This window comes from Camelina sativa, chromosome 8 (genome assembly GCF_000633955.1).
Source record: "Camelina sativa cultivar DH55 chromosome 8, Cs, whole genome shotgun sequence".
Classification (NCBI taxonomy): domain Eukaryota; kingdom Viridiplantae; phylum Streptophyta; class Magnoliopsida; order Brassicales; family Brassicaceae; genus Camelina; species Camelina sativa.
The window spans coordinates 15162954-15178348 of NC_025692.1; the positions used below are offsets into that span (position 1 = coordinate 15162954).

At 35.0% G+C, this 15395-nt stretch overlaps 1 pseudogene; it reads left to right on the forward strand.

Annotated features, from left to right (window-relative positions):
* On the forward strand, positions 11536-12445 carry LOC104709556 (annotated as a pseudogene).

The window sequence follows — 15395 nt, forward strand, 5'->3', positions numbered from 1 at the left end:
ATATTTATGTTTGCTCTGAATTGAACCTTGTCGAAGTGCCTAAAAATACTTGGTGGTTAGATACTGGTGCTACTACTCATGTGTCTCATATTAAACAGGGATTCAGTTCGATTCAACCCATAAGAGGACCTGAACAATTCTTGTTCATGGGAAACAGAATGAAGGCACGAATTGAAGGCATTGGGACTTATAAGTTGATCTTGGACACTGGATGTCATGTAGATCTTGAAGGGTGTCTCTATGTACCTGAGTGTGCTAGAAATCTTGTTTCTGTTAGTAGGTTGGATAATTTAGGTTTTGTTTTTAAGATTGGACACGGTGTTTTCTCACTGTACCGAAAATGATTACCTTAATGGAAGTGGTACTTTGTTTGATTCACTTTATCGTTTCAATCTTGATATAAAGTTTTCTGAATCTTTGTTTAATATTGAAAGTCAAGGCATTAAGCGTAGTGCATCTAATGAAAGTTCAGCTTTCTTGTGGCATCAAAGACTAGGTCACATTTCCAAGGAAAGAATTATGAGATTGGTAAAGAATGAAATTCTTCCTCACTTGGATTTTAGTGATCTAGATGTGTGTGTAGACTGCATGAAAGGAAAGCAGACTAAACACATTACAAAGAAACCAACCACAAGAAGTACTCAAGTTCTTGAGTTAATTCACACTGATATATGTGGTCCGTTTGATGCTCCATCTTGGAGCGGTGAAAAATACTTTATCACCTTCATTGATGATTACTCACATTATGATTATACTTATCTGCTGCATGAAAAATCTCAGTCCATGAATATCCTAGAGATATTCATTAATGAGGTGGAAAGGCATTTAGATAGAAAAGTAAAAGTAGTGAGGTCTGATAGAGGTGGTGAGTTTTATGGAAAATTCACCGAAAATGGACAATGTCCTGGTCCTTTTGCGAAGCTACTTGAGAGTAGAGGCATTTGTGCACAGTATACGATGCCTGGTACTCCTCAGCAGAATGGTGTAGCTGAGAGGCGGAATCGTACTTTAATGCAAATGGTTAGAGTATGATAAGTAATAGTTCTTTACCCCTTTCATTGTGGACATATGCATTAAAGACTGCAACATATGTCTTAAACCGGGTTCCTAGTAAGGCAGTTCCAAAGACTTCTTTTAAACTGTGGACGGGAAGGAAACCTAGCTTAAGACATTTACGTGTTTGAGGATGTCCAGCAGAAGTAAAGCCATATAATCCACATGAAAAGAAACTTGATTCGAGGACTATCAGAGGCTTTTTTATTGGCTATCCGGAAAAATCAAAGGGGTATGTATTTTACTATCCTAAGCATAGTACAAGAATAGTTGAAACGGGAAATGCTAGGTTCATTGAAAATGGTCAAACTAGTGGGAGTGGTGAACCAAGAAAGGTGGACATTCAAGAAGTTCAGGTTGAAGTTTCCTCACCTATTGTCACACCTAAGGTTGTTGTTCCTATTGTTTCAGTACAGTCAAATGAGACAATAGAACAACATGATGATGTACCAATCCCAACAGATAAAGGGACAATTAATGAACCTGTCGGTGTTCATGATGAAAATGGTGTACCACAAGAACCATTAAGACGATATGGAAGGTACCGAAGGTCTGCCATTTCAGATGACTATGTGGTTTATGCCGTTGAAAGTGAATGTGACTTAAGCATTGTCGAAGACCCGAACACATTCCGAAAAGCCATGGAAAGTGGAAATTCTGAAAAATGGTCTATTGCCGCGAAAGAAGAAATAAAATCTATGGGTGATAATAATGTTTGGGACTTAGTAGAGTTGCCAAACGGTTTCAAAATCGTTGGTTCTAAATGGGTCTTTAAGACTAAACGCGACTCGAACCAACGAAAGATACAAGGTTTGCCTTGTTGCCAAAGGTTTCACCCAAAAAGATGGCATTGACTATAAAGAGACCTTCTCTCCAGTTTCAAAGAAAAATTCTCGTAGAATTATTTTGACTTTGGTGGCTCATTATGATCTGGAGCTTCACCAAATGGATGTGAAAACCGCCTTTTTGAATGGAGAGCTTCAGGAAGAAGTATACATTGATCAACCTGAAGGGTTTGTGGCCACAGGAAATGAACATCTGGTGTGTAAGCTGAAAAAGTCAATATATGGACTTAAACAAGCTTCCAGACAATGGTATTTGAATTTTAATGATACCATTACGTCATATGGGTTTGTAGAGGTTATCGTTGACTGATGCATCTACATAAAGATCAGTGGGAGCAAGTTTGTAATTTTAGTCTTATATGTTGATAATATTGTGCTTGCTGCGAATGACATGGGTATGCTACATGATATAAAGAAATATCTATCTAAGAACTTTGAAATGAAAGATATGGGTGAGGCATCTTATGTGATCGGAATAGAAATAATTCGAGATAGATCACAAGGATTGCTAAGTTTGTCTCAGAAAGGATATATCAATAAGGTCTTAGAGAGATATAGAATGAGTGAATGCTCTGCTGGTAAAATTCCAATTCAGAAAGGGGACAAGTTCAGTAAAATGCAATGTCCAAGAAATGAATTGGAACGTAAAGAAATGGAAAGAATTCCTTATGCATCAGTGGTTGGGAGTTTGAACTATGTTCAGACATGTACTCGACCAAATATCAGTTTTGCTGTTGGTATGTTGGGTCGATATCAAAGTAATCCCGGAATGGNAATATTGTGCTTGCTGCGAATGACATGGGTATGCTACATGATATAAAGAAATATCTATCTAAGAACTTTGAAATGAAAGATATGGGTGAGGCATCTTATGTGATCGGAATAGAAATAATTCGAGATAGATCACAAGGATTGCTAAGTTTGTCTCAGAAAGGATATATCAATAAGGTCTTAGAGAGATATAGAATGAGTGAATGCTCTGCTGGTAAAATTCCAATTCAGAAAGGGGACAAGTTCAGTAAAATGCAATGTCCAGGAAATGAATTGGAACGTAAAGAAATGGAAAGAATTCCTTATGCATCAGTGGTTGGAGTTTGAACTATGTTCAGACATGTACTCGACCAAATATCAGTTTTGCTGTTGGTATGTTGGGTCGATATCAAAGTAATCCCGGAATGGACCACTGGAAGGCTGCAAAGAAGGTTCTCAGGTACTTGCAAGACACCAAAGAGTTCATGTTGGATATTTGTTCTTGTTAGCTGGAGGAGCAATATCGTGGAGAAGTGGAAAGCAGTCTGTCATTGTTTCTTCCACTATGGATGCCAAATTTGTGGCATGCTTTGAGGCCATAATTCATTCATTGTGGCTGCGGAACTTTATCTCAGGGCTTCAGATTGTCGACAACAAGAGAAGCTGCTGAGAATTTACTGTGATAATTCCGCAGCTATCTTCTTTTCAATGAATGACAAGTACTCGAAAGGTGCTAAACACATGGAGATAAAGTACTTGTCGGTCAAAGAAGAAGTGCAGAAACGTAGAGTGTCTTTTGAGCATATAAGGACGGATATGATGGTTGCAGATCCGCTAACTAAGGGATTACCACCCAATGTGTTCATTGGCCATGTAGAGCGTATGGGTGTCATAGATAAGACCTTGCTGTTTTGATTATAGGATGCTTATTATGTATGAATTCACTTAAAGTTATGTTTCTGTTTTTATTAGACATGTTATCATTAAAGTATGTGTACACATTTATGGTTTATAGATAACATAACTGTTTTGAGAATTAAGGTTTTTCTCAATATAAAAGAATAGTATAAAATTAAAATTGATTTGTGATACATGGATGGGAGCATGTCGTTCAATGACGTGTGACCACCATAATTCGATCAGTTTGATTTTATTTAAGTCATTAAAGGTTAAGAGAGCTTGATATTAAAGTGCGCATTAAAGTTAGTAAACCATTAAGTTGATACAATGGCCAAGTGGGAGAATATAAGAATATTTTATATTCTGTGTGGCCTATGTGTCTTTCGGTTTAATTATAAAGTTCAAGTTCATATTAATGTTTATGAATTCTAATATATAAGACAACACCGTGATGGATTGGTTTCGGTTAATGATTAGAATTGGGTGTATTGATAACCCTCCTTCCTTACCAATATATATAGTTAATATCTTTCTATGTTATTCGATATATGATAACATGTAATTAATCTGCAATATTATATTAATTACATGAAAGATTGTTATACATATGTCATTAAGTGGCTGTTCACGTAAGTGACTGTTACGTGGATGGTTATGTTGGTTCACTAGTGATGTTTGGTCACATATAAATAATGAACGAACATCATATTAATGATGTCGTAACAAAAGAACAACAAAAGAAACATAGAAAGAGAGAAGAGTATGAATTTGAAGACTTGGATCCATCATGAAGCATAATCAAGATTAGTATTTCTTCTTCTTTAAGAAAGTGTTTATGGTTAAATTAAATTAAGTCTAAATGATCTTTGGGAGATATAGATTTCATGAATATAGAAATCTAATTTTATAGGTTACCCCTACCGAACCGAAAAACCTCGAGCAACCGATCAATTTTACAAAGCTTTTGATCGGTTTGACTCTTCTAACCAAAACCAACCTGAAACCGAAAATTACGGTTCAGTACGAGTCGGTATATTTGGGTAGGATATTTATCGCAGGCCTAAATGGAACAGTAGATAGTAGAGCACTAGCAAATTCTTCACTTAACGAAAACAAAATAAAAATTTTGATTGATAGAATAAAGGGAATCCGAAATCAAATGAAAGAAATTTTCAAAGAAAAACAAAAAATTTATGTAGCATAAGCATTGAGGTGCATTACCTCTCTGATTAAAATAACACATTTAGTTGATTGATAAAATTATAAAATATTAAATTTATTATATTAACTAAATATATATAATTTAGATGTGTTTAATTCAAAAAAATAACAATCACTCACTTCTGTATAATATATAATATATTTCACACATTTAATAAACATTATATATATATGGGGCAATTGTCTAATTAGATCTTTCTGCCACGAAAATTTAGAAATTAGGTATTTTTTATTCGTGTTTTCAGTTTTAGGCCTTTTTGTATTATAAAATGACGGTTGTGCCCTTGTATAATGGGTGAGAATTTTGGTGCAACCGATGCATGCTCTATGAATGAAATCCACTTATGTTATTAATCTTTCAGTCAAGATACAACCAAACTACCGATAACCAATTTGTTTATTTCAAGAAGCGTTCACTTCGAAAACATAGTAATCAGAAGTGTAAAATTTATTAAAATAATATTTATACTTCTTGTAAGAAGATTTTGAAGATTCATTGCACCATATTAACATGTCTAAACTTGGCGACATATGCAATGGCCTTTAGAGCTTGAGCAGTAGTGAATGTCCCAGAATCCTATAAAAGAAGCAAAATAATATGGTTGAGCAACTTGAAAGTTAAAAGGAGATACAGTTTTAATACAAACACTTAACAACATCACTATACAGTAAGAAAAAATGGGACTAAAGGAACCCAAACATGAAACATATAACATAACAGACACTTACCATCCAACACTATTTTATACCCTAAGAATAAATAGAATCAAGGGAACCCAAACTAATCATATAAAACGAACATACTGAATAAACCACAAAGAAAGAGATAGATAGAAAGAGAAAAACTGTAACTACTGAGGGATAACATAGGAAGTTATATATACAAGATCGAAAGCTGAACAACATAACAAAACTGTATCTAGAAACTAAGCGTATCTACAATATAGAAATTAGAAATAATATATATGTATAAACTAAGTAACATAGCAAAACTTTATCTATGTAGGCCAATATATCCACGCCTTAACAACATGGTGGGTCACTTTATATATCCAGAAAACTATCAACCTACTGACTCTCACAAACAAACATTGACTCTCACAAACAAACATGAACTCTCACGACCTGACCCGCTTTTTTAATAATAAATAATAAATAATAATCTAAACTAGTGGTCCTATACCCACTAGCCACCTAACCACAAACAACCAACAGCGAAAATAGCCAACAATACCACTAAACCAATAGATAACCAATAATAACATCACAATATCCAATAATCCAAACAACATGAACCATAGAACCAGTAACCTAAACCACATTCTAATGATTCAACTCCAGCAACCTAGCAAGGCCAAACAACAACCAACTGAATCACTAGAACATCCTCCTCTTCATTGTCTTGATTCCACGATCACAATTTGCCTTTACCTGCACCACAAAGATGCATGAGTATTTAATAAACATTCAATAAGGCAATCCTCCCATCTACTGGGCTATACACACAAGCAATAGAGACATCTCTAACTATCAACCAACAATCAATAACCAAACCACAACAAACCAGGACTCTGCATCGACCGAGGCCAACCCATGCATCAACCGACACTAACTAGGGTTGCATCGACCGACACAAGCTTGCATCAACCGATGCAAGGTTCACTCGCATCGAGCGACACGCACACTGCATCGACCGATGCATGCTCGAAATTGCACGAAATCCCTAATTGCATCGATCGACGCCTCCACATGGCATCGACCGATGCTCCTAGGTCAATCTGTGCCGTCCTCGCATTGCATCGACCGACGCACGAGGTGCATCGACTGACGCACATGCCGAGCATCATTTTTCCCCGAAGCTTCTCGCCGGATCTCCGTCCCTAAGCCATCAAAACACACAAACCAAAGCCATAAAAGCTTCCCAAAGCCTCTAGCGACTCAACAGCGTACTAACAAGCCAATAAAACACATAAAACAATCAGATCAGAGAAATCTCCAGCTTAAATAAGTCATGGTCATGCACTTACCTTTGCCCAAGAAGATTCTGAACCACAAACAAGAAGAAACACGCTCCTAGGACGCTCCCACAACGATCCCTGCTACAGATCTCTATAGGAACAACCTCAGATCTCCAAGAACTCCCAAGAACACTCACAAAACTCTTTCTCTCTTTCTTTTTCTATAGAAACGGCCAAACCTCGGCCAACACACGAGTTCCTGCATTAATAAGCAGTTACAGGATTTCCCTAACCGCAAAACGCAACGTTTAGCTTAAACTTGTTCGCGAGAACCAACCTTGTGCATCGGTCGATGCATCCCCTAAACCGGGATTTCTGTTCGCGGATGTTACACTTTGCAATAATGTAACACCCGTGAACCAAAACTCTGCGTTTTGGGGGTGGGTGTCGATCGATACCAAGGGTGGTGTCGGTCGACACCAATGTTTTTCTGGTTCGACCAGATTGATTTAATTATTTATTTGGACCAGTTTGGTTTAGGGAAAACCAGTAAACCGAGTTATGTAAGTCAATTGTCGAGAGGAAGGGTTTTGGGAATTGTCTTGTTCGTCGTTTATCGTTTTTGAGAGGAAAATGAGAGAAATAGTGTTCTTGAGCTTTTGGGAGGAGATTGGTGAGATTCTTGGCTGTTCTTGAGAGATTTGAGGCTAAGGAGGAGCTAGAAGGTTGCTAGGAGGGTTGGATTCATTGCTATTGGTCTGAATCTTCCTGCAAAGAGGTGAGAGCATGACCATGGCTGATCTAAGTCTGTGATTCCTTGTTCTTGCTTGTTTGTTGCTGTTTTGTGTGTTTTTCTTGCTGGGATTGATTGCTACAGGTCCCTACGGACGTATATGGTTTGAGTTTTGAGTATTGGGCGATTTGGAAGAGTTTGGGAAGCTTCGTGCAGATCGCGGTTGCAGAGGTAGTGTCGATCGACACCAGTGAAGCGACATCGATCGACATTGTGGGGTAGTGTCGGTCGACACCAAGAGCTAGTGTCGATCGACACTTGGCTGGTGTCGGTCGACACCTCCCTTCCAACGAGATGATGTTTGCTTTCCTGGTTTGTATGTTTGTTTGTATTGATTGTTTGGAAATTGGTATCACAGTTTCTTGTGTGTATAGCCCAATAGATGGGAGGATTGCCTCACTGAGTGTTTATCAAATACTCATGCGTCTCAATATGTGTTTGTGGTGCAGGTAAAGGCAAAGTGTGATCGTGGAATCCATGCAATGAAGAGGAGGATATTCTAGGGACTCGCTTGGTTGTTGTCTGGCATTGCTAGGTTGCTAGAGTTGGGTCATTAGAACATTGCTAGGTTGCTGGTTCTATGTTTCCTGTTGTTTGACTATTGGAATGGTTATGTTTTGAATAATGGTTATTTATTATTGGATATTATTTGGTTATTGGATTATTGGTATTGTTATCCGCTGTTGAATGTGTTTGTGGTTAGGTGGCTAGTGGGTATGAGACCACTAGTTGTAGATTATTATTATTATTATTATTATTATTATTATTATTATTATTATTATTATTATTATTATTATTATTATTATTATTATTATTTATTATTTATAAAAAAACGGGTCGGGTCGTTTCAAATAGAAACTAAACCCTAAGAAGACTAGTAAACGATGAATCTAAGGAAAAATTAAACAAAGAAAACTTGAAGATGTTGAAGCAATTCACATGATAGAGCTTCATAATTATAACCAATTCATGAATCTAGAAATAAGTCAGAGAAGGTGAAACAAAATTTGTCAATTCAATCGCAGAAGATAAGTAAATCTTAGTCAATTAACACATGCCCAAAACAGATGCTTAAAATCCTTCTTTTATTCCATCAAAAAAATCGCTAAGAAATGAAAATAGAACTTTTCACAGGCCTTGGGAATTTCAGGATTACCTTCAGAGCTTTGCAGTGAGTGATGGAGGTCGTAGTCATGATGTTCATTTTGGAATCGAAATCACAAATCCATAAGTCGTAGTGAGGAACTTCTTTCCGAAGGCATAGTGACGAGAGAGAATCGAGATCCGTTATCACCATCGGCCATCGTAGAAACTGAGAAAAGAGTGACAGAGAAGCGAGAAAGGTCTTGAGAAGGGTAAATACGCCTTTTCACATCTGAAAAAGCCTATATCTATAAGCACGGTAAGAAAATCCTAATTGGAGAATACCCATGCAAAATGCTTATCTCGTAAATAACTCTATATATATATTTGTAATTTAATAATTTTTAAAAATCTATATCTATAATATATAAGACATTAATTAAGAAATAATTAATGTATATTATAATTGTTTTTATAAAACGTTATATCTATATTTACATTTTTAGTTTCAACAGTTTTAATTGGCTATTTTGAGCTAATCTATTTAAGCTGTTGACAAAAAATTCAATATTTTTTAAATTAATATAATATAGATCATCATACTAAAATAAAATAATAATATATATTATAAACGTTATATCTACATTTCTATTTTAATTTTAATATTTTTAATGTATTGAATAAATTATTATATTAGTTTAAATAATAACATTAATAAGTTACATATAAATATTATCTTATAACAAATAAATTAATATTTTATGAAATCATAATTTTTTGACACTTTTTAAAAAAAAATTAATTATATAAAATTATTTTAATATATATTAATATTTTAGAGGTAAATGCTTGACAAATACTTGAAATGAGAGCATAGAGGAAGAAAGCATATGAGAGCGTATGCAATTTCTAAATGCTCTTTTTATATGCTATTTTAAAAAAGCACTTCCAATCTGGTTGAATTTTTTTTTTTGGACTCTGGTTTTGTTTATTTGTTTTTTTTTCCGGTTTTGATAAAATGTGTTATATTGAAATTTAGGTATGAAAGATCGTATTCTACAAGTTCGAGTTAATTTTGGTTGTTTTCTCTAAATTTGTTTGGTTTTAGTTTAATTTAATGTGATTCGGTTTCTGTTCAACTTGGTTTTTATTTTTGGTTTTTTGTTTGTTTTCAAAAACATTGTTAAGTATAAACAAAATGATTACCTAATTCTATGATTATTAAATTTTTACTTTTATATAATGTTTTATTGATAGAATAATTATATGTTTCTTCTTTTTGCAAGTAGAAAGTAAAAGTGAAAATCATGATTTAAATTAACATGTTCAAAAGGTTGAATGAGCATTCATCCAAGTTTTTTAGCCACTGAAACGAATAAGTTGAAAAACCAAAAAACGTTGGAAATTTATACTAATTTATCATTATTGTGAATCATTTTCACTTTCTTACGTGAAATATATTTCATTTGATAACTACATTTGGTTTTGCCAAAGTAAATAGATATCTTTTACACTGTATTAGGGATCTTGGTAGGGTGACTCAATTTTATTAGGGGTCTTGGGAAATTAAAAAGTTAGGACCTTTAATAAGAAATTTAAACCATTTATTTCTAATATAATCAAAAATTAATTAATTTTTTTTTTGCTTAAATTTTTATTTGGGGCCTTTTTTACTAACTATTTTGTACAATTATGAACTTTTTATTTTTGACTCTCAAATGGGCTCCAAGCTATCAGTCGTACTTATGGCCCTATGCCCTCAGTCGGCCTTGCTTCTTGGAAATGTATTGGGCTTGTTATAAAGATATTATAGTACAATCTTTTCTAATATGTAATTTAAACGAAGTCTTTTGTTGCAATAAAACCCTATTTTTTGCTATTTATTTCATTGTAGCCACCTCACTTTTTATCTGATAGGATACATGTTCTCACAAAAATCGTCATCAAAATCTCCTTCACTGGTAAGTATTTCTGGCTATCCAGTAATATATTCGCTTTAATGGTTAGATGATTTACACACAAATATTTGTGCTTAGATGAGGCAGATAATTTAGATAGGATAACATAAATCTGCATTGTTTTATGTAATTTTAGGAGCGATTACAAGTTTTGTATCTGAACATATATGAATTTTTTTGACATATAAAAATCTGAATTGAAAAATAATTCATAAAAAATATTATTTGTATTTTAAGCAAATATTTGCGTATACTCCGAGCAGGTTTGATGAAAAACTATTGTTTTTTTCCGAAAATTTGATTACTTTTTTTCTTTTAAACTTTTAGTAATTTTTTTTATTATCAGCACTCATTAGATATGTTACAAAAAAAAACTTGGTCCAAAATTGCTTAAAGTTTTTCCTATAAAAATAAAGATGTCTTCTTCTACTTTATGATTAATATGTAGTAGATGGTTCATTTAAAATTTTCTTAAACTTTTGCTGAGAATGGAGTCGAACACCGTGTTAGATTTGTAAAGATGCACTAAAAGATCTATAAACCTTCTCTTTGAGTTCAAAGTTGACATCTATGTAATGGATTTTGTGTTTATTATACATACATTCTTGAATAGTTATATCATTTTTAGTTTTTTTGAAAATACTTTTTTTTTTCATTTTCATATGAACCATATGTTCTCTCAAAAAAAAAAAAAAATCCATGTTATCAAGTACATATGTGTTTTTTTTGTCTGCACACTTGAGTGAAGTTTTGTACGAATAAAAAGTTTTTATCAGTTTATTTTGGTAAATATATATCCTAATACAACTACACTGGATTAGATGTGTCTTTTTCCTTCTTTTTGTTTTCTTTTTGTTTTTGACCCACTAGATAAAGATGTCGTTTGTGTCCAATTTTATACTTGTAAATTAACGGATACAGTTTTTTGTTCAATTTTGAAGTCATTGTGATTTGTTGTAGCTCCCTCCGAAATAATGCCCGTCAAATGGTACGTTTGATATTTAAAGAAACGGAAGAATCATTCTTGATTTTTTATTTAGAAATTTTTACGTTAACCTCTTTTTCATTCTTTGGTTTCTCTTTCTAGGCTTTTGTACTGGAAACCAAATCAAGGATCAGCAGTTAACAGCCAAATCCTAAAGGAAACTACAAAATGCATAGAGAGCCTCAATGGCGTCAAATAAGAAAAATGGAAAGCCACTCTCCATTATTACAAGCCCAACCTGCGAGACGAGTCTAATCGAGCGGAGTTCCCTAGTGAAGTTGTGGGGGTTTCGCTTCCGGAGGAGCCAAGTAAGTACTATTTCGTCATCAGGACACAGAGGATTGTCATGGAGGCAGATTTGTCGTTTCAACTGATCATCCAGAGGCTCAATTCTTACACACCCAAGCTCTCGTTTGACTTTGAAGGGTTTCAGTATCAACTTGGTGATTTCCGATTGAGACTTGGTAAAGTTATTCCTACTCATGCCCTGACCGTTAGAGGCATAGTCATGGAGGTAACAAATGTTATAGCATTTGAGTAAACTGAGATATATGGTTTTATAAAATATGTTGTTGATGATTTAATTCTAGTTAAAATGTTGATGCATGCACTTGCATTTTGTAACTCATATTGGTAAAAATTTGTTTGTGTGTGTGTGTATTATTCAGGTTGAGTATCTTCCTATATCATCGATGGAAGTGGCAAGAAAAGTGAAGGAGGAGTTCTTGGCGATATGGGAAGAAGCTTTGTCGAAAAGATCGTTGTCGGGTAAGTTTAAGAACATAGACTTCAACTTTGGGATGTTTGAACTTGGAGACAACTACACTCCGAAGCACACCGCTGTTCGATATGCTTTCTTCGTGGATAATTTGATGGCAGCAATCAAAACTGGGTTTTGATGTATTAGTGATTTTAGAGGTCAATAAGCATTGGAAAAAAAATGGTAACTTAAAAAATGTTTGAAGAACAAGATGTAAAAGTCAGAAAACTTGTGTGATTGGAACAGATTTTGAATTCAGTTTCTCTAGTTTGATTTGAATTCTGATTATGTTTTTTTGTGTGTGCACATTTTGGTTTTATGACTGAATCTTTTTGAATCTTTCAACCCTAAACCCAATATGTAAAATTAGGCCCGACTCAATTATTTTTTGGACCCTGAACTAAAAAAATTTTGGATTCTATTTCCTCATGCTAACAAAATAAAAAGAAAATTTGGACCCTAAAATCAAAAGAAAAAGCCCAAAAATTAAATGGATCCTGTGCATTTGCACTCCATGAACATGTATAGAGCCCGATTTGTGTACAACTAAGGCAACAATGACAAAACTATTCTTAATTATTTTGTAAACACAAAATAAAACCATAGAAAATGTTGGATGAGTGCTCTTGGGATTACAGTAATTGTGTCAGTTATGGAGTTGGGTTTAAGACCCATATATGAAGAGAATCCTAAACGCAGAATCGAAATGCAAAAGGGAGTTTTGGAAGGTGGTTGCATGTTTCTTCCAAACAGAGTTTTAACAAGAGTAGTAAGACCTTCTCCAACGGTGGGTTGTTAGAGGGGGTTACTTTGCTCATATGGATTTCTTCAAAATGTCTTTAGATTTACTCGCCTAAGTTGGATTCTCCTCCGCCTCGATGGGTTCACTTTGCACATGGCCTACTTCTGTTTTTGTATCAGGTCTGCTGATAACTCTCTAATTACATGTTTTAGACATCCTTTTTTGTCCATATTCTGCATTGTATTTACCCTAACCTTAACATTTTTAGGTCATTTACTGTAGGAATCCACATTTAGGCCATTTAGGGTGTTGCATTCTTGCATTTGCACATTTTTGATGAAAACAGGTACTTTAGAGCCTAAAATGGAGAGAAACAAGGTCAAACCCGAGCATATACCCGAAGGAGCCATGGAGAAGGAAGAACAGTCCGAACACCAACCCGATCAAAAAGGATCCAAGGGCAGGAAGAACAACCCGAAGACCTATCCGAGGAGTAACCCGACCACATCCTCGAGCACCGCCTTGAGCAGACCCTCAGGCAGGACTGGGCATCTAGGTTTAATGGGTTTCCTTATATAAACCTCCCTCTCCTTCCTCTCGCCCTAGCATGCTGCAGACCCTCAAACCATAGAGCGAGAGCTTATGAGAGATATCTTGAGCGACTCAATCACTTTTTCCACTTTGTTAAGATTTATTTTACATTTCTTTGGCTATTCTTTTAGATTTATACTCTGTACTCTTTTACTTCTATCTTATTTTCAATACAATGCAATTTTCGTTTATCTATGTTTTTATGTTTTCTGCAATGAGATATGAGTAGTGAAACAAAGTTTATAGGGATGGGATAAACGATTTTGTGTTCTTGATCGGTTAGGATGTCTTAGCTTGATTGTTTATGTTTTATAAATTCCTTTCTAGATTGGTGTTCTTAATGCTATCAATAGACCGAGAGGTTGAGATTAGATCTAGGGTGTTTTACCACCGAGAGGTGTAGATGAAATGCTTGAATCAATCAATGCTAGAGATTTACTCACTTAGCCTAAGAGATTAGATGTGTAAGGAGTTTATTGACAATAATGAATCGGTTTGTGTTGCCTGCTTGGTCATGTTTCTCCAACGAGAGTTGGGTAGGGGAGTGATCAAGGTTGATTGTTTCTATCACGAGAGTGTTTTAACAAGATTTTAGAGATTCATTGTCTAGGGAATATTTGCTTGAGGCATGTAGGACATCCATACTGGTCAGGATCACTTAGGAGTCAATTACCCCATCCTTAAGAGCTTTCGCATTTTGACTGTTTACATTTTTATTCATAACTCGACCCCATACCCGAACTGGTACTCGATCACCAGCTTCGTGTACACCTTCGAGCTGTTCATACTCTTTTTGTTTACCCGATCACCCCACCCGATCCTGTACTCGAGTGCTTGCATTGAGTGCTTAGGTCGTGTGGTTCTTGTTTATTTACTTTCTTTTATTTATTTTAGGATTGTTATATTAAACCCATTTATTGCTTGGCTTGACTTGCATAGTTCTGATCATATCTCATCTGCTAGCATAACAACCATTTGGATTGATAACCCTTTGTACTACAACTGCATAGGGAATTGATACCCTGGGTGAAAATCCTGTTATCATCTGCTTCTTTCTCTTTAAAATCTCACTTTCATCTGCTTCTAAAGGGTCATGTAGACTGTGTTCCTGACATGTCTTGAGCGCTTATGGTTGAATCTTAGACTTTTGATGCGGTTGATGGGAAGCAAGCAAGAAGAACCAATTCGTCTAGCCCACTAGGAGAGCTTTTTGACCATGGTTGTGATGAACTTGGTTGTGTGTTAGAAACAATGGCATATGGGAGCAGTGCTATGTGTGGAAGAGATACTTTCTGGTTTTGGGTTATTTTCAGCTGTTCCATTTTTTGGAGCAACATGGGAACAGTAAGTGTTTTTTATTTCAAGTTTAACTCTGATTAATCGTTGAGAATCTCTAATTGAAACTGACTATTTTTGTAGGTTGGTGGTGAATGATGTATGGAATGATGACTTATGAATGAATGGATGTCAGGGTGTTTCAATTCCCCTTGTGCAATTGTAGTATAAGAGGTGTCAATCCAATCTGAGTGTTTGTGAACAATCAAGATGTGCATATGAGTCTAAGTCAAGCCAGATGTAAAGGATGTTTGTCACTAACAATCCTATTATGAAATGTTAAGTGCAGAAAGTAAAGCTACAAGAACTAGGAGCTAAATGCAAATGAAACAAAGTGATTATAACAAACAGAAATAGAAACTATGGGAATGCAAGTATTGAACTAATGCAAGGTAAGTAATGAACAGGATACTAAATGAAT